The sequence below is a fragment of the Lithobates pipiens genome, unplaced genomic scaffold (assembly GCF_037356315.1).
Source record: "Lithobates pipiens isolate NorthernLeopardFrog02 unplaced genomic scaffold, aLitPip1_a1.2 Scaffold_30, whole genome shotgun sequence".
Taxonomy (NCBI): Eukaryota; Metazoa; Chordata; class Amphibia; order Anura; family Ranidae; genus Lithobates; species Lithobates pipiens.
The window spans coordinates 163,154,663-163,174,185 of NW_027507791.1; the positions used below are offsets into that span (position 1 = coordinate 163,154,663).

At 49.7% G+C, this 19,523-nt stretch overlaps 7 pseudogenes; all 7 read right to left on the reverse strand.

Moving 5' to 3' along the window:
* Window positions 1-2,330: 2,330 nt before the first annotated feature.
* Window positions 2,331-2,449, reverse strand: LOC143949375 (5S ribosomal RNA; annotated as a pseudogene).
* A 534-nt stretch (window positions 2,450-2,983) lies between these two features.
* Window positions 2,984-3,102, reverse strand: LOC143948293 (5S ribosomal RNA; annotated as a pseudogene).
* Window positions 3,103-3,201: 99 nt separating this feature from the next.
* Window positions 3,202-3,320, reverse strand: LOC143948843 (5S ribosomal RNA; annotated as a pseudogene).
* A 377-nt stretch (window positions 3,321-3,697) lies between these two features.
* LOC143948359 (5S ribosomal RNA) lies at window positions 3,698-3,816 on the reverse strand (annotated as a pseudogene).
* Window positions 3,817-3,916: 100 nt separating this feature from the next.
* Window positions 3,917-4,035, reverse strand: LOC143950036 (5S ribosomal RNA; annotated as a pseudogene).
* Window positions 4,036-4,348: 313 nt separating this feature from the next.
* LOC143948937 (5S ribosomal RNA) lies at window positions 4,349-4,467 on the reverse strand (annotated as a pseudogene).
* A 2,072-nt stretch (window positions 4,468-6,539) lies between these two features.
* Window positions 6,540-6,658, reverse strand: LOC143948294 (5S ribosomal RNA; annotated as a pseudogene).
* Window positions 6,659-19,523: the final 12,865 nt, after the last annotated feature.

Genomic DNA, 19,523 nt, shown 5'->3' on the forward strand with positions numbered 1-19,523 from the left:
TCTCAAAACCTCGCTGTGCACGAAGATACAGGAGACTAATTTTCCAAATAACGTTTTATTAACTATCAGTGGTAGCATAGGTATACAGACAGTACAAAAGTACAATGAAAAACAAACATCTGTAGAGCTGTGCAAGAGTAAATATAGATATGCGATAAGCAGCAACAGATCACAGGCATGTGCAATAGAATCCAGTAGTTTGGGCGACAGAGTGCTAGGGGGCGGAGGACACCAAAAGTCGGCCGCCCACCCCACAATCCCCACGGCCCAGTGTGAGCTGCCATGCGGCCCATGCAAAACACAAAATGCATAGCAGATGAGATCCGCTATAAAAACAGGAGAGGTGAGAAGGGAAAAGAGAGAGAAGAGAAAGAAAAGAAAGTGCCAGAGATCCAGGTCGCCATACCTTAACCATTTCGCCCCTAGTCTTCCCGCAGCCGCCATCTCTCCCATACTCGGTCAAATTCCTCCAGCCTGTCCCTCACTCTGGCCGTCATTTTCTCCATTAGTTCCACGTCCTTAATCCTGGAGTAGAGGGCCTCCATAGATGGGGCCAGTCAACTCTTCCAGTTAAGGGCTATTAGACAACGGGCTGTGGTAAGAATATGCCGCAGGAGCTGCCGGGACGGCTTAGCCATCCGCGGTTGGGACAGGCCAAATAGAAAGAACTTGGGCACAAACGGGACAGGCACCTCAAATACCCGGACAAGGAGCTGTTGGATTGATGTCCAGAACGGGGCTATCAAAGGGCAAGTCCAGTATATAGGAGACTAATTTTAAACTTCTCACCAGGTGGTATTTGACACCATCAAAGCTGCATAAATGTTTCCCCTCTTCCTCGAACATATGCTGGAGGTGTGGAGAAGAAGAGGGCACGTTGCTCCACATTTTTTGGTCCTGCCCCAGCTTGGTGGACTTCTGGACAGAGATCCGATGCATAACACAAAAATTCACAGACTTCTCCATCCAGGAAGAGGCTGCATTCTTTCTCTTGCATCATTCACAGATTCCCATTAAGAAGTACAAAAAAATCTATTTTACGGCATGTGATAAATGCGGCGAAATCCTGCATCCCTCTCTATTGGAAAAAATGTCCCCCCCCTTTCATTACTCACTGGCTTAGGAAAATAGAGGACATTAAAAAAAATGGAGGACTTGATCCTCACATCACAAGGTAAACAAGAATTTTTTTAACAAACCTGGGACATCTGGAATACCTTTATATTCTCGCTGGAAGGATGTCGCCTGCTATCGCCTTAGTGCTCTGAGCTTTCCTTGACTGGCCCCTTGGACAGTGGCTGCCATCGTGTCTCGTCCCCTCGTCTCCATTCCTGATCTTTCACCCCTTCTCTTTTCTGCCTTCCTCCCCTATCTCTCACCCCTCCACCCCCTCTCTCTTTTGGAAAAAGTGGAAAATTGGGAATGACGGCCCCACACCCCCCTCTGGATGGATTATGCAGGAGGGACCTGGGGTTTGTGTGACCCTGGATCTTGGCACAGTACTTTATTCGTGCCTCGAATCATTGTGATTGATGGAAGGCAGACTCACAGTTGCGAATATACCTGTATCAAGTATTGTTCAGCTGCTTTTTGCTCTGTATTTCTCTGTTGCTTTATGTACTCGGGGGACCGTCTTCCCCTGTTTGGAGAAAAAATTATATTTGGAAAAAAAAAGAAGCCTACGACACCTGGTATTCCCAGGCGGTCTCCCATCCTGGCATAAACCAGGCCCGACCCTGCTTAGCCTCCAAGATCAGACGAGATGGAACAGATGCAGGGTGATGTGGCCACAGCCAATATCTTCAGGCACTCTCAACTCTCTTGACAAACGCCAAGATGGTCACCTTGGGAACAAGCAGAAAAAAATAGGTCAACGGCAAGAACATAAAAAGAAGCCTACGGCATCTGGAAATCCCAGGCGGTCTCCCATCCAGGTACTAAACTGGTCCCAACCCTGCTAAGCCTCTGAGATCAGATGAGATTGGGCTCTTTCAGGGTGATGTGGCCATAGCAGATTTCTTCAGGCACTCTCAACCCTCTTGACTAACGCCAAGATGGTCACCTTGGGAAACAAACAAAGAAAACAAGTCAACATCAACAACATAAGAAGAAGTCTACAGCACCTAGTATTCCCAGGTGGTCTCCAATCCAGGTATTAACAAGGCCCGACCCTGTTTAGTCTCTGAGATCCGACGAGATCTGGTGCTTTCAGGGTTATGTGGCCATATGCGAGCTCTTCAGGCACTCTCAACCCTCTTGACAAACACCAAGATGGTCACCTTTGGTAAACAAAAAAAAATAAACAAGTCAACACCAACAACATAAAAAGAAGCCTACAGCACCTAGTATTCCCAGGTGGTCTCCAATCCAGGTACTAGCAAGGCCCAACCCTGTTTAGCCTCTGAGATCAGAGGAGATCGGGCACTTTCAGGGTGATGTGCTCATAGGCAATCTCTTTGGGCACTCTCATCCCTCTTGAAAAATGCCAAGATAGTCACCCTGGGAAACAAGCGAAAAAAAACAGGTCAACGCCAACAACATAAAAAGAAGAATACGGCACCTGGTATTCCAAGGCCGTCTCCCATACAAGTACTAACTAGGCCCAACCTTTCTTAGCCTCAGAGATCAGAAGAGATAGGGTGCTTTCAGGGTGATGCGGCTGTAAGCGATCTCTTTAGGCACTCTCAACCCTCTTGACAAATGCCTAGATGATCACTTTGGGAAACAAGCGAAAAAAACATGTCAACACCAACAACATAAAAAGAAGCCTGCGGCATCTGGAAAACCCAGGTGGTCTCCCATCCAGGTACAAACCAGGCCCAACCCTGCTTAGCCTCTGAGACCAGACGAGATTGGGAACTTTCAGGGTGTTGTGCCCGTAGGCAATTTTTTTGTGCACTCTCAACCCTCTTGACACATGCCAAGATGGTCACCTTGGGAAACAAGGAAAAAAAAACAGGTCAACGCTAACAACATAATGAGAAGCCTACGGCACCTGGTATTCCCAGGCTGTCTCCCATCCAGGTACTAACTAGGCCCATCGCTGCTTAGCCTCCAAGATCAGATGAGATTGGGCTCTTTGAGGGTGATTTGGCCGTAGGCACTCTCTTTGGGCACTCTGAAGCCTCTTGACAAAGGCCAAGATGGTCACCTTGGGAAACAAGGGAAAAAAAACAGGTCAACGCCGACAACATAATGAGAAGCCTACGGCACCTGGTATGCCCAGGCTGTCTCCCATCCAGGTACTGACCAGGCCCATCACTGCTTAGCCTCCGAGATCAGATGAGATTGGGCTCTTTCAGGGGGATTTGGCCGTAGGCACTCTCTTTGGGCACTCTGAAGCCTCTTGACAAAGGCAAAGATGGTCACCTTGGGAAACAAGCTAAAAAAAACAGGTCAAAGCCAACAACATAAAAAGAAGCCTACGGCATCCGGTATTCCCAGGCGATCTCCCAATCATGACTCTAACCAGGCCAGATCCTTCTATGGCACCTGGTCTTCCCAGACAGTCTCCCATCCAGGTACAACCAGGCCTGACGCTGCTTAGCCTCTGAAATCAGACGAGATCGGGTGCTTTCATGGTGATGTGGCCGTAAGCGTTCTCTTCAAGACACGCCCAACCCTCTGGACAAACGCCAAGATGGTCGCCTTGAGAAACAAGCGAAAAAAACAGGTCAAAGCCAACAACATAAAAAGAAGCCTATGGCACCTGGTATTCCCAGGCGGTCTCCCATCCAGGTACTAACCAGGCCCGACACTGTTTAGCCTCTGAGATCAGACGAGATTGGGCGCTTTCAGGGTGATGGGGCCGTAGGTGATCTCTTTCAGCACTCTCAACCCTCTTGACAAACGCCAAGATGGTCACCTTGGGAAAAAAGTGAAAAAAAAACAGGTCAAGGCCAACAACATAAAAAGAAGCCTACAGCACCTAGTATTCCCAGGTGGTCTCCAATCCAGGTACTAGCAAGGCCCAACCCTGTTTAGCCTCTGAGATCAGAGGAGATCGGGCGCTTTCTGGGTTATGTGCCCATAGGCAATCTCTTTAGGCACTCTCAACCCTCTTGACAAATGCCAAGATAGTCACCTTGAGATACAAGCGAAAAAAAAAACACAGGTCAATGTCAACAACATAAAAAGAAGAATACGGCACCTGGTATTCCAACGCCATCTCCCATCCAGGTACTAACTAGGCCCAACCCTTCTTAGCCTCAGAGAAGAGAAGAGATAGGGCTCTTTCAGGGTGATGCGATCTCTTTGGGCACTCTCAAACCTCTTGACAAATGCCAAGATGGTCACCTTGGGAAACAAGCGAAAAAAAAAATGAATCAATGCCAACAACATAAAAAGAAGCCTACAATAACTGGTATTCCCAGGTGGTCTCCCATCCAGGTGCTAACCAGGCCCGACTCTTCTTAGCCTCCAAGATCAGACGAGATTGTGTGCTTTCAGAGTGATGTGGCCATAGGCAATCTCTTGAGGCACTCTCAACCCCCTTGACAAACACCAAGATGGTCACTTTGGGAAACAAGCGAGAAAAAAAACAGGTCAACGTCAACAATATAAAAAGAAGTCTACGACACCTGGTATTCCCAGGTGGACTCTTCTTAGCCTCCAACATCAAACGAGATCGGGTGCTTTCAGGGTGATGTGCCCGTAGGCAATCTCTTCAGGCACTTTCAACCCCCTTGACAAATGCCAAGATGGTCACCTTGGGAAACAAGCAAAAAAAAAAAGTCGGAAGCTAGAGACAATACGGCTCGAGTCCTCAATTTAATCCATGCAGCGCATGTACAGGGAAGGCTCTTGCTTATGTTGTCAACGGACGCGGAGAAGGCCTTTGACAGGGTGGCCTGGCACTTTATGCAGGCCACCCTGGAACATGTAGGTCTTGGCCCCAACATGATGAGCTTGGTAATGTCGCTTTACTCCACGCCGTCGGCAGCGGTACGGGTGAACGAGTGGTGCTCGGACTCTTTCCCCATCACTAATGGGACGAGGCAGGGGTGCCCTCTGTCTCCCCTAATTTTTATTCTGACACTGGAACCACTTATGTGTCACGTTCGGAATGACCTGAATATTACTGGCATATCCAAACCCTCGGCACATCACAAAATTGCGGCGTACGCTGACGATCTAATTTTTTTCGTCTCCAATCCACACATTTCCCTTCCCAATATACTCGCGGCTCTCCGGCGATACGGCAGCCTATCAAACTATAAAATCAATTGCGCCAAGTCGGCTGTATTGAATATATCGGTGCCGGATGGTGAGGCCAAGAGGCTACGCTCCGCTTTTCCATTCTACTGAGCTGAAAAATCTATACGTTACCTGGGCGTTGACATCGCAGCGGATTTGGCGCAATTGTACCCGCTTAATTTTGTCCCTCTCCTGAATAGACTGAAATCTGATTTGGGAAACTGGCATGCTTTAACACTGACCTGGTTTGGGCGCTGTAATGCATTCAAAATGACAGCCCTCCCGCGGATCTTATACTTGTTCCAGACATTACCGATCCGGTTACCCCCAATTTTTTTTCAGACAACTGCAGGTGCTGCTCCGGGACTTTATTTGGGCGCGCAAACCACCCAGAGCCCGTTTGCAATTGCTTGCCAGACCAAAGGACAAGGGGGGTCTGGGTCTCCCAGATCTGAGACAATACTACAGAGCGACTCTGCTAGCGAGAGTCGTTGATTGGCATTGTAATGGCCCACACAAGCAGTGGGTGGAGATGGAGATTGAGGATGGATCCATTCCCCTATTGACCTCCCCGTGGCTCCTGTCCTCCCTACCAAAAGACCTCAGAGATCACCCCGTAGTGGGAGCTACGTTGGCTGTTGTGCGGAGGTTGTTCCGCTGCACACACATTGCTCCCCTGCTGTCACCAATGACTCCGGTTATAGGTAACCCAGACTTCCCACCGGGATTTACCAATAAGAAACTGCGACAGTTGACAGTGGTGGGTAAACAGCGTCTGGGAGAGGTGTGGCCCTCGGGAGGGCTCCCGACCACGCAAACTGTCGCCGAGCTTTCTGACCCTTTCTGGCAAGAAGAAAGTGACGAAGTTGATAAGCACTAAACAAGTCAACGCCAACAACATAAAAAGAAGAATACGGCACCTGGTATTCCAAGGCCGTCTCCCATTCAAGTACTAACTAGGCCCAACCCTTCTTAGCCTCTGAGATCAGAAGAGATAGGGTGCTTTCAGGGTGATGCGGCTGTAAGCGATCTCTTTAGGCACGCTCAACTCTCTTGACAAATGCCAAGATGATCACTTTGGGAAACAAGCGAAAAAAACAGGTCAACACTAACAACATAAAAAGAAGCCTGCGGCATCTGGAAAACCCAGGCGGTCTCCCATCCAGGTACAAACCAGGCCCAACCCTGCTTAGCCTCTGAGACCAAACGAGATTGGGCGCTTTCAGGGTGTTGTGCCCGTAGGCAATTTCTTTGTGCACTCCCAACCCTCTTGACACATGCCAAGATGGTCACCTTGGGAAACAAGGAAAAAAAAACAGGTCAACGCTAACAACATAATGAGAAGCCTACGGCACCTGGTATTCCCAGGCTGTCTCCCATCCAGGTACTAACTAGGCCCATCGCTGCTTAGCCTCCAAGATCAGATGAGATTGGGCTCTTTGAGGGTGATTTGGCCGTAGGCACTCTCTTTGGGCACTCTGAAGCCTCTTGACAAAGGCCAAGATGGTCACCTTGGGAAATAAGCTAAAAAAAACAGGTCAAAGCCAACAACATAAAAAGAAGCCTACGGCATCAATCTTGAGGCCTTACGGACCTGAGTAATGGTAAACTGGTACCTGCCCCTGGCATATGCCTTAAACGCATCCCAGACCGAAGCCGGCGATGCAGAGTCAGCATTATGTACCCAATAATCCGCCAGTTCTGGCAGCACCAGCGGGGCCACCTGTTCATCCGTAATCCAGTACCGGGAAAGTCTCCAAAGCCCCATCCCCACCACCGAGTCAGTCTGGAGAGTCAGCATCACCGGGGCATGATCTGAGATACCACGAGACAGTATGGAGACCTCGGAGACCCTCTGCAACAGAGGAGTGCTCGCATATATCAGGTCAATCCGGGACAGAGTGACATGAGTAGCTGAGTGACACGTAAATTGTTTGGCTACAGGGTGTTTCCACCTCCACAGATCATGTAGTCCGAATGTTGCAGCCCAACTGGCTAAACCCGGATCCGCCACCCGCCCTGTCGCAAGCCTGTCGACACTCGGATCTGGAGGCATGTTAAAGTCCCCAGCAAGAATGACATTAGTCACCGGGTAGCTGGCCACTACAGCAAGAATTTTCCAAAGCGTCGAGAGGCCCGCCGGCGGCGGGACATAAGTCCCACCACCACCATTTCCACCCCATCACACATTGCATGCATAATAACATATTGCCCATCAGGATCTAAGTGTAAATTAAGCAGTTGAAAGGGAAGTGCCTTATGTACCAAAACACTGACCCCCCTAGAATGAGAGGAGAAAGTGGAGTGGTAGTAAGAGCCCACCCAGGGCTTTTTAAGTGCTAGAATACGAGAACCCGTAAGGTGAGTCTCCTGCAAGATACAGATGTGCGGGAGGAACTTCTTCAGATAAGAAAAAACCAGGGAACGCTTAATTTTGGAGTTCAATCCCCGCACGTTCCAGGACACCAACCTTAGGGGAGCCATGATAGTAAGAGAAAAAATACAGCAGTCCGGATCCCATCACCCCCTCCCACCCTCCATAACCCATATTTAAAAAAAAGGAGCAGAACCCTGAACCCAGAACAGGAGATCTCCTGCACGTTACAATGTACTGAGAAAAGTGCATACAAACTACCCAAAACACGGGCCCAGATAACAAACCCAAAACAACCCACCCAACCCCCCGCCCCCCACCCCACGCTACCCCCCCCAACTTGGGCGCGTTTGTATCCCAAAAAAAAAGTACATGTCTCTCAGACCCTTGGAAGCAGTGCCCCAAGAGGGTGCCTAGAAGGCACAGTAGAAGTCAACCATGATGATCCTGCCACCACATAGTCAGGCGGATAAAGAGTCCTGCAGTATCGATCTCCCTGCGGAAAGGGAGTCACCCGGACAGAGAGGTCCGGGGGCACAGTTCTTAAAATTGATGAATCGTGGGGTAAATAGAAACAGAACAGCATCTCCGGGCATAACGGCTGGAATAATCCCACAAAAAATAGAACAGTACAAACCCCTCACTCCATCACCGAGGATAGAAGGTAGGCACATAACCAGTCACAGTCAGCACTCCCAGTCCCACAAAGCGGAAGCTGAGCGTAAAGCACTACTCCTGGAAGACCGCTATGCCAGCTCCCCGAGCCCGGGTTCCCATGCGGATATGCTCACCGCATATAGGGAGCTGGCGCTTATCCGCACCGCTTCCTGCCGCCGCTTCCTTCTTTCCCAGACGCAGAGAATTTTTGAACAGGGTGAACGCCCGGGAAGGTTGCTGGCCTGGCTGGCGGCGGAGCGGACGGGGAGCTCCTGCATTGCGAACATTAGGGGGGCTGATGATACTCTTCTCTCTGATCCCATTCAAATCAACACTAGGTTTGAGCAATATTATACTCACCTGTACGAATCTAAGGCCACGTATTCCCAAGGGGAATTGACCTCCTTTCTGGACAGGGTGGCTTTCCCTGTCCTGACTCGGGAGGCTGCAGTTGCCCTGGAGAGCCCTATCACTGTGCTTGAGGTCCAGAGGGCGCTTAAGTCCCTTCAGGCGGGGAAGACTCCGGGTCCGGACGGACTCCCCTCTGAGTTCTATAGAACCAATGCAGAAGTGGTAGTCCCTTATTATCATGCTAGTCTAACCAAGGCCTTGGAATTGAATGCCCTTCCTGACTCCTTTTCTGAGGCCATCATTGTTCTGATCCCAAAGCGGGGAAGGACTCGGAACTCTGCTCCTCCTACAGGCCGATATCTTTGTTAAATGTTGACGCCAAGTTATTGGCGAAGATATTGGCAGGTAGGCTGAACACGGTCATACATGCGTTAGTTAATGGGGATCAAACAGGTTTCATGCCTGGAAAAGGCACGGATATTAATTTGCGGCGCCTCTTTACGAACATAGCGTGGCTGGGGAGGGGGGAGGATGTGGGTGCGGTGGCCTCCCTTGATGCGGAGAAGGCCTTCGACTCCGTCGAGTGGGGCTTTCTCTGGCAAGTCCTTGCCCGATTTGGCTTTGGTCCTAAATTCGTGACTTGGATACAACAATTGTACGCCTCCCCTGTGGCTCGTATACGCACGGGTGGAGTCCTTTCCTCCCCTATCCGCCTCTGCAGGGGCATGAGGCAGGGTTGCCCCCTGTCTCCGGGGCTCTTCGCTCTGGCCATTGAGCCCATGGCGATTCTTCTACGTTCCGCGGAGGGCGTGGCGGGGTTGAGGGTGGGTCCCTTGGTAGAACGGGTGTCGCTATATGCGGACGACGCGTTATTATACCTTGGGGATGCCTCGGAGTCCCTTGCGTCGGCCCTATCCATCATTGATGAGTATGGTCGATTCTCGGGGGTCCGGATCAATTGGAGTAAGTCGAGTTTGTTTTTGCTCTCTGATTCTACACCCCCCCCGCCCGCCTCGTCCCCACTGCAGAGGGTATCCCGTTTTAGATATTTAGGGGTTGAGATCTCTAGGGACTTCTCTCAATTTCTAGCTAACAACTTATATCCTGTCCTGAATGCTTTAATAGCGAAATGTCAGATCTGGAAAACGCTGCCCCTGACGCCGGTAGGACGGGTTAACTTACTTAAGATGACGTTTCTTCCGAAATTTTTATATGTGTTCCGTAACACACCCGTTCCGATCCCTGCCATTTTCTTCCGCAAGTTAGATGGGGTAGTTTCCTCCTTTGTGTGGGGTGGTAGGGTTCCGCGAATTTCTAGGGCCAAACTACAGATGCCATTGTCCGCGGGCGGACTGTCGCTGCCCTGTTTCCGGCGGTACTATTGGGCCGCAGTGTTGGTCACAGTCCGTTGGTGGTTCACCCAGCCTAAATCTAATCCGGCGGTTACGCTGGAGGCGGCGATCCTGGGTTCCTACACAGCCTTGGCGGGGATAGTCTATCGGGGAATCAAATCCAGCCCGCACGTAACGATCCCAATGCGGACTACTATCCAAGTTTGGGACAGAGTCGTGGCCACTGTTAAGGCTGCGGACTCCGTCTCCCCTCATAGCCCGCTATGGGGCAACCCCAGGCTTCGGCATTTTGGTTCTATCCCAGACCCGGGACTCTGGACTAGGTTTGGTATCACTACCCTTGCTCATATTATGCCCAGGGGGTCTCTCACCCCCTTTCCGGACCTCAAGGAGGCCCATGGCCTTCCCTCCTGGATGCTGTTTCGGTTCCTCCAGCTGAAACATGCCTCGCAGGCCCAATTCCCCGGGAGGGTACTAGTCGAGCCTCATGGGATAGAGAGGTTTCTCATGTCTCGTGGGGTAGATAGGATTCTCTCTTCCATATATCTACGCCTCACCTGTGAAAAACCGGAGGGGGACTCGCCCCTGTTCCTCGTGTGGAGGGGAGACATCCCTTCCCTCTCAGAGGAGGAGTGGGAATCGGCCCTTCAGAGTTACCTCCCTGGGGTGATCTCTGCGAGGGATAGGTTTATTCAATAACAATTTTTGCATAGGGCCTACTACACCCCTCAACGCCTGGCCAGGATCTATCCCGCCCAGTCTGAACTTTGCCCTAAGTGCCAACGGGCAGTGGGTACATTCTATCATGTTACTTGGGAATGCTCAATCATCCAGGATTATTGGCAAGAAATACTGGTGGACATTAACGCAGTCACTGGCCTCGCAGTGTCCATGGATCCGAAGGTGCTTCTCCTTGGAGTCACGGATACTGTGGTGCAGGCTACATATAAGAGGCTCCTACTCTTTTATTTATGTTTCTATGCTAGGAAAGTGCTTTTGCAGATGTGGCAGAATTCTTCTCCCCCTACGGTGTCCCAGTGGCACTCGATGGTGGACTCGGTGCTGCCACTTTATAAGCTCACATATATGGGGCGGAAATGTCCCAAGAAGTTTGGCGGCATCTGGGATCCATGGTTGAGTGCTCGCTCTCTTACGGTTTAATTTGTATTACTTTTCCTGCCCCCTGCTTGTGATCACTGGGATTGGAGGTCTGAATTCTGTAACCGACTGTGCTTGTATTGAGATCTGTGCATAAGTTGTATTGATAACTTGTTTTGATCAATAAAAACGTTTCTGTTAAAAAAAAAAAAAAAGAAGCCTACGGCATCCAGTATTCTCAGGTGATCTCCCAATCAAGACACTAACCAGACCAGATCCTTCTAGGGCACCTGGTCTTCCCAGGCAGTCTCCCATCCAGGTACTAACCAGGCCTGACGCTGCTTAGCCTCTGAAATCAGATGAGATCGGGTGCTTTCAGGTTGATGTGGCCGTAAGCGTTCTCTTCAAGACACGCCCAACCCTCTTGACAAACGCCAAGATGGTCGCCTTGAGAAACAAGCGAAAAAAACAGGTCAAAGCCAACAACATAAAAAGAAGCCTATGGGCTTACAGCGGACCTTAAAAGATGGGACCCACTAGCTCTGTCATGGTTCGGACGCTGTAATGTGTTGAAGATGAACGCGATGCCATGACTTCTGTATCTACTACAAGCCTTACCTATCAAAATACCCCAGACTTTCTTTCATGCGGTTCGCTCAATCTTTATCAAGTTCCTCTGGCACGGCAAACATACGTGTATTGGTAGGGCAATGCTATTGTGACTGAAATTGCGGGGAGGTATTGGCTTCCCGGACCCTGCTCTATATTACACAGCAACGCACATGACACGGGTGGTTGACTGGTGCCGGCATGGGGAACTGAAGCTATGGGTCAAGCTAGAGCAGGAGATGGCGCGGGTTCCACTGGCTGGTCTGCCTTGGGCGGGGAGGCCATTGGAGCCCTGTGTGACTACTCACCCGTTAATTGGCCCCTCGCTCGCCGAGATGGATAGTTTTTTTCACCTTTCCCACCTGACTAACTTCCCTTCTCCTATGACCCCAATTATTGGACATCCTAGATTCCCTCCGGGCCTGTCTGACCAGGCCTTTACCAGGCAAACCCCGAAAGGGCTTCTGAGAGCAGCCCTATTTCTTGGACCCACGGGCTGGATTCCCACAGGGACCATACTGCTAGAGCAAGTACCTGTTGCATTGGATAGCTGGAGAGCTAGACAGCTCATCCATTTCCTCGGATCACTACCTAACCATTCGTTCTTCTCTAGACAATTCCACCCCTTCGAGGAACTTTGCCTGGATGATGGCCTAATTCGTGGTTCCCTCTCTAGGTCCTACCAAATCCTGACAGACGCACATTCCTCCACGGATCCGCCCTTCCTAGCTAAATGGAAAAGGGACTTACAAACTACATTCTCCAAACCACAGAAGGACAGAATACTCTATTTCGCCCATAAGTCGTCACTCTGCAGTAAATATCAGGAGATCTCATATAAGCTGATCACACGCTGGTATCGTACACCGGTGGCGTTGGCCACAATATTCCTTGGTCAATCTGACCGCTGCTGTTGCTGTGAGCAACAGGCTGGCACCATTCTCCACATTTTCTGGGAATGCCCTCAATTACAAACATTCTGGCAGCCTGTCCTGAGACTCATCCACAAGTTCACAGACATTTCCTTAGCCAATGATCCCGCAGCAGTTCTTCTCAATCTAACTCCTATGTTGAGAAAGCGTTATCATAAGTCCTTACTTAAACATCTCCTCAATGCAGCTAGGGCCTGCATCCCAAGTCAGTGGAAACAGCAATCTGCTCCAACGGTGACCCAGTGGTTCGCAAGGGTAAATGATATTGAATGAATGGAAGACCTGACTGCCACAATGAGGGATAAAACGGAGGAGCATGGGAACAGATTGTTCTACTGGACCCAGTTTAGCTTTTCGGAAGAATACCTCCGCGAGACATAGTAAGCTCATGGTGATCGTTGGAGATCGCTGTTCCAAACGTTGGACAGCTGATGAGCTGGTGAGCCGAGGGCGTCTCTTGCTCCCTGGGAGGGGATCCACTCTACCCACGACACCCCCTTACCCCTTCTTTTCCTTTTCTGCCATTTCCTTCCCCAATCTTCTCTTTCCCCTTCTCCCTCCTTTCAGTTCTACTATTTCCCTTCTTAACTCAAAAAAGGGAAAAGAAGAATTGCGCATGCGCGGGATCTCGGACGCAGACGTGCTCTGAGAGAGCTCCGCACGATCCGGCCCAAATTTAGCTAAAATCAGCGCAGCCAGCGGGACAGCGGTGACGAAAACGGCTGAGGGAAGTTCCGGAGAGGGTGATGAACAGGCGGGCTCGGGGCCAGCCGAAAAAAGGACAGCGTAAAGCCCTAATATTCACCGGGGGGTCCGAGTCCTCTCCGGAGCGCAGGCCGCAATCCAAGATGGCGCCGGGACGCCGAGACACGCGAGGCCCGGCCGGAGCAGCGGCCTTCCTGAGGGATGGAGCCAGCAGAACGCCCCTGAAGCTCCCCAGGGATCCGTTCTCCTCGCAATCTTCCGGGGACATGGAGGAAGAACAGCAGGGTGAGTCCCGCTCGCATCCCCCTTCCCCAGCCATAGATGAAGATGCACAGGAACTGGTGGGCTCCCCTGAATCCTCTATGGATAAGAATATGGCTGAGCTGGCAGAGGCCATGTCTAGCCAACTTAGTTCTGCTTCTATAGCACCCCAGCCAGCTTACTATTCCGGGGACACAGTGTTACTAGCTCGGTTCTCCACGATGCTACAACAGGAGCTTTCTAAGGCCTGCACTCTGATTACCACTGATCTAAAGAAGGACATTCACAGTATTGGTGAGAGATTTGACATTGTTGAAGCTAAAGTTGAAGGAACTGTTAAAAGGGTTAATCAGAATACCCATATGCTCACAGACCTCCAGGATAGGCTGGAGGATGCCCTCGCTAAAATCGAGGACTTGGAAAATCGCTCTCGTAGATACAATGTGCGTATCCGCGGCCTGCCCGAAACGCATACCGATTTGGAAGAGGCAATGCAGGAGTTAATGAAGGACTTAGTCCCAGACATAGCACCGCATCACATGGAAATTGACCGCATTCATAGGGCCCTCACTGCCCCTAGACCTGATGGCCTGCCTCGTGATGTTATTGTTAAACCACACTACTACCAGATTAAGGAGAAGTTGATGTTTGCTGCCCGCAGCCGACAGGACTTGACTCTATGTGGGTCGTCCATCCAGCTGTTTACTGACCTTGCTCCTTCTACGGTACAAAAGCGCAGAAATCTGAAACCCCTGCTGCAACATCTCATCAACCAACAGATTAGATATCGGTGGGCCTTCCCCTTTAGACTGTCTTTCACCTATAATGGGAAATCCTATTCATTTTCCACGTTGCCGGAGGGAGAAGAATTGCTACTTAGTTTGGGCATCATCTCAAGGGACTCATCGGCCTCCTCTCCTCCGATTCAAGCACGCCGCTCACTCTCCCCACTTTGGACGGAGCGTAAGCGGAACCCACCTAGAGGAGCCCCCCGGAAGACCAGGAATCCCGAGAATACACTTTTATGCCCTCCTTGAAATTCTGGACTGGCCGCTTGCGGCTGAAGGGATACTACTATTTTTTGCTTGAGGGACGCTCCTGAGCCCGTCTATACCTACGTGACTGCGTAGTCACACTGTTAGCACAACCATAGTGCAGTTTCCTATTTTTTGGATTTACTCCACCCGAAACGGTTCTTCCATGACTGACTTAAAGTTAATGTGCTTTTTCTTTATTGGTTTTATTTTTATAATTACTCTCTCTTTTTGGACATGTTCTACAGCGTCCTCATAGTTTGAGGTGTGCACTTTGTTTCTATATAACATGGGGAAATGGGGTCTGTCCTATGGTGAGGCCCGTGGGGCCTCCCCCGGGGGAGGGGTGCTGGGGCGGGAGGGGACCATTAGGGGCCTGCTTGCCCTGGGGCCGTTGCCCTCGGGGTGGGAGGACTCGCGAAGCTAGTGTAACTCATTGTCCAACAGCATGCGAAACCTGAATCCACACTGCTGGCATGCTATGGAGCAAGGGCCCTTTGGGCCGGATCGGGAATCCATGCTGCTCCTTTGCAAGACTACCTTCTCTCTTTGGAGAAGAGGTACCCTTGCCACTACCGGAAAGGACACTCTATCCGTCAGGGATTATTTCCCACATTGTTCTACGGTTTACACGAGTTTACTGGTATAAGTTTCTGGGCCTACGGCCCTTGTCCTATATGTTCACTAATTCTCTGTTTTTTCTCATTTTTCTCTTTTTCCTCTCTCTTTCTACCTTCTATCTTCCCCGAGCTGTAGTCCTGACTCTAACCTACGTACGCTGGTATTGGAAGCCTGCGGAAGGTGAATCACATGTATTGAAGGCTATGCCCGATCTTCTGGTGCAACAAGGTAAGAGTGCTCTGCCCTACCACGATGGCTAAGTCATATTCGTCCGACTTTTCGGTGATCACGCATAATGTCCATGGCTTTAATTCCCCCACTAAAAGGACTAAAGCCTTCCAATTTTATCACAAGCAGAAAATAGATATTTTACTACTGCAAGAAACGCATTTTTCTAAGACGTCAGCTCCACGTTACCTTAGTGTTAAATACCCGCAGTTTTACCTGGCAAATGGACCCGATAAAAAGGAGGGGGTGGCTGTAGCTTTTTCTAGACGTACCCCTTTTACGCCCATAACCATAATTAAGGATAAAGGTGGCAGATACATCATGGCCGTGGGACGTATACATGACCAACTGGTATCCTTTATATCTTATTATGCTCCAAACTCAGGACAGGTGGACTTTTTTAGCAAAATGTTGAGGACATTGATGCCCAAAGTCCAGGGGCAGGTGATTTTGGGGGGAGATAGTAATGTCCCGCTGGACAGAATTATGGATAAATCCAACCCTGACAGACCCACTCTCAAGAGACCACCGACTGGGAGCAATAGGGTGGCTAGGCTCTTACATTTCTACAATTTAATTGACGCTTGGAGGGAGTCCAATCCCACGACTAGAGATTATACGCATTATTCGCAGGTACATCACACATATTCCAGGATAGACCATATCCTGGTCCGCACACCCCTACTCCCGTATCTAACGTCGGTATCGATACTGTCCACCCTCTGGTCGGATCATTCTCCGATCAAGATGTCATTGACTGGGTTATGGTCCAAAGCTTCCCCGGCCCCAGGGGCGTCTGAATGCTAGTCTGTTAAAAGACCCCGTTTTGTGCGCTGAGATAGACAAAGCATTGCAGCAGTTTTTTGCGGGTAATAAATCCTCAGACACATCACCCGCGATTAATTGGGCAGCTCACAAGGCCACGATTAGGGGCATTATGATACAAATAGGCTCTAGACAAAAACGAGCACGTGACCATGCGATTCGGCAATTAGAAACCAAATTGGACCAGCTACTCCGGGAACAACATGCTCACCCGCACTGCGACATTAGACATACGATTGACGATGTTAGACTGGAACTGAACTTAGCTCTGACGACTCAGGCTGAAAAACATATCGGCTGGACTAAGCATAGGTACTATACAATGGGTGACAAACCGAATACTATGCTGGCCAGGAAACTGGTTCCCCGACCACATACACCTACGTTACCAAAACTGAGGCTTTCTACGGGTCGCTCTACGCAAAACCCTGAACTTATTATACAGGAATTTTATAAGTTCTATTCCAAGCTTTATGGCTCACAGACTGCGTACGATTCTCGTAAAGCTGATCTCTTTTTCCGTGATGTTCCGCTGCCTCAATTGACACGAGCTCACGCGGATCTAATGGAGGTGGAGTTCACGGAATTAGAGGTTAAAATGGCGATTAAGTCACTCCACCCCTCGAAGGCACCGGGACCAGATGGATTTCCAGGCCAATATTATAGGAAATTTCAGGATGTTCTGATTCCTCACCTGTGCTCTTACTTTAATGAGCTTAGGAGGGGAAGCAAGATACCCTTACATGAAAATGTGGCTTATCTTAGTGTCATTCCTAAACCAGGCAAAGATCACGGGGACTGTGCGAACTATCGACCAATCTCCCTGATCAATACTGATCTAAAGATTTTAACGAAAGTCTTAGCATTTAGACTTAACACTTTTCTGCCAAACTATATTCACCCTGACCAGGCCGGTTTTGTCCCGCTTAGGCAGGCATCGGATCAGACCCGCAGGCTAATTAATCTTATATCAGCAGTGCAGTCGGACTGGGATGGTGGAGGCACTAGACGGGGAATGCTGCTATCGTTGGATATTCAGAAAGCGTTCGATTCCCTTTCTTGGGAATATTTATTTGCAGTCCTAAGCAGGTATGGTTTTGGTGAGCGCTTTCTGACTCTCCTCGGTGCGCTTTATGACACACCGTCGGCATCGTTGATGCTGCGGGGATATTCCTCTGAGCCTCTACCGCTCCTGTTTGTTCTTGCAATAGAGCCACTGGCCATTAGGATCAGGGAATGTCAGGATGTTCAGGGGATTAGGTGTGGAAACAGAGATCATAAATGCCTACTGTTTGCTGACGATCTCATGCTCACGCTGACGTCACCAATTACTTCTCTCCCAAACCTATATGCGATTCTTCAACCCTTCTCCGAAATCTCAGGGTTAAGAGTTAATCAGTCCAAATCTAAAGCGCTCAATCTTTCCCTGTCGGAGGCCACACAGAAAGCTATAGAGAGCACATACCAATTTAAGTGGGAGTCGGAGGCCCTGCCTTATCTTGGTGTTAATCTGACCTCGACTATCCAGCAATTATACAGGCAGAATTACCCCCCACTCTACAAGACACTGGCAATGGACCTAGCTAAATGGCAGCTACACCCTCCATCGTGGTTCGGCAGATTACACTCTATTAAAATGAATGTGTTACCTAGAATACTGTATCTGTTCCGTACCCTACCAGTGGCTATTCTGTGTAGGGATCTACAACTGTTGCAAAATGATATTCTTCGGTTTATTTGGGGACACAAGAGGCCCAGGGTGAACAGGAGTACAATGTACACCCTAAGGAAGCAGGGGGGACTGGGCCTGCCGGATTTGCAGAAATACTATCATGCGGCTCAGCTGGCCCATCTTACTAGATACCACTCAAGCCACGCACATGCTATCTGGATGGACATGGAATCTTATTCCTGTCGTCCCTCACAGGTTTCACAGCTATTATGGCTTCCAATGAAGGATAGACCGCTGATATTGTGTCCTACCCTGTCACTGGCTCTGGCTATATGGGACAGGCTGTCCAAATTATACAAATTCCGATCGCCCCACAACCCGCTGGCGCCATTACTTAATAACAACGAGTTCACCCCGGGCCTCTCTCTTCAACTGTTCAGTTGGTGGACAAATAAAGGGCTATTGCGCATTGCTGACCTATGTGACTGTAGGGGTATACTTTCTGAACAAGCTCTAACTGAAAAATTTGATATGCCGTCTTCGGAGAAGTTTCGATGTGCCCAATTAAGGCATTTCGTGCAGAGTATGGTCCGTAGGGGAGACCTGGGTTCCCTAACTCCCATGGAACAGTTGAGTATGCAATATGACAAAATAAGAGGCCATTTATCTGCCATCTATGCATTACTTAGGGGGCCAGGGAAGAAGTTGAGTTATATGCTTCAGTGGGAGCGGGACATTCAGGAATCCTTTGATTTAGATGACTGGTGTACACTCTCCGAGACGGCATATCGCTCTCTCGCCAACACATCGGTGATAGAGGCTAATTACAAGGTATTGTTGCGGTGGTACATGGTCCCAGCCAGGTTGGCCGCTTTTGTTCCGGGAGCACCGTCCCATTGTTTTAGGGGATGCGGCCAGGTGGGGACCACCTACCATATCTGGTGGTCATGCCCGAAGGTCAGAAGGTTTTGGATTAGAGTGTTTAATTTTGTCTACACTATCACAGGATTGAACCTGAGGAAATCACCTAAGCTGGCCCTCCTGGGGGGCAAGGCGGCAGAGGCTTCCAGGCCTCAGCAGCGGCTCCTTACCTTTATATTTATTTCAGCGAAGATCACTATAGCTCGTAACCGGAGATCAGCCGCACTACCGATAGCCCAGCTTAAACATAAAGTGTCATGGCTAATGCTAAACGAACGGTTATCCGCATTGTCACAAGACAGGATGAAAATGTTTTATAAAATTTGGGATCCATGGATTGTCTATCTAACTAATGGTTCCGGGACACGTGCTGTTTAACGTTGTCACGGTAGCATGAGTTTGTGGATCCAGGACTACGGCTCCCCCCCCCTCCCACTCAGTTCTCCCCCTTTCCTTCTTTTTTCTATCTTTTTCTACTCGATACTCTTTTCTCTTTCCATGCTATAGGGTCCTTCTTCTTTTCTTTACTGTCCTCTGTTGAATTCTTTATATCTCTCATTCAGCGGTGCTAGCAAAATAATTGGGTATTTCCATCACTCAAGAGGTAACAGCTCCGGCAGCTGGGATCCTATGTGATCCGGGGTTACTGGATATGGCACCCATTTCGAAGCCGCCAACATGTTTACG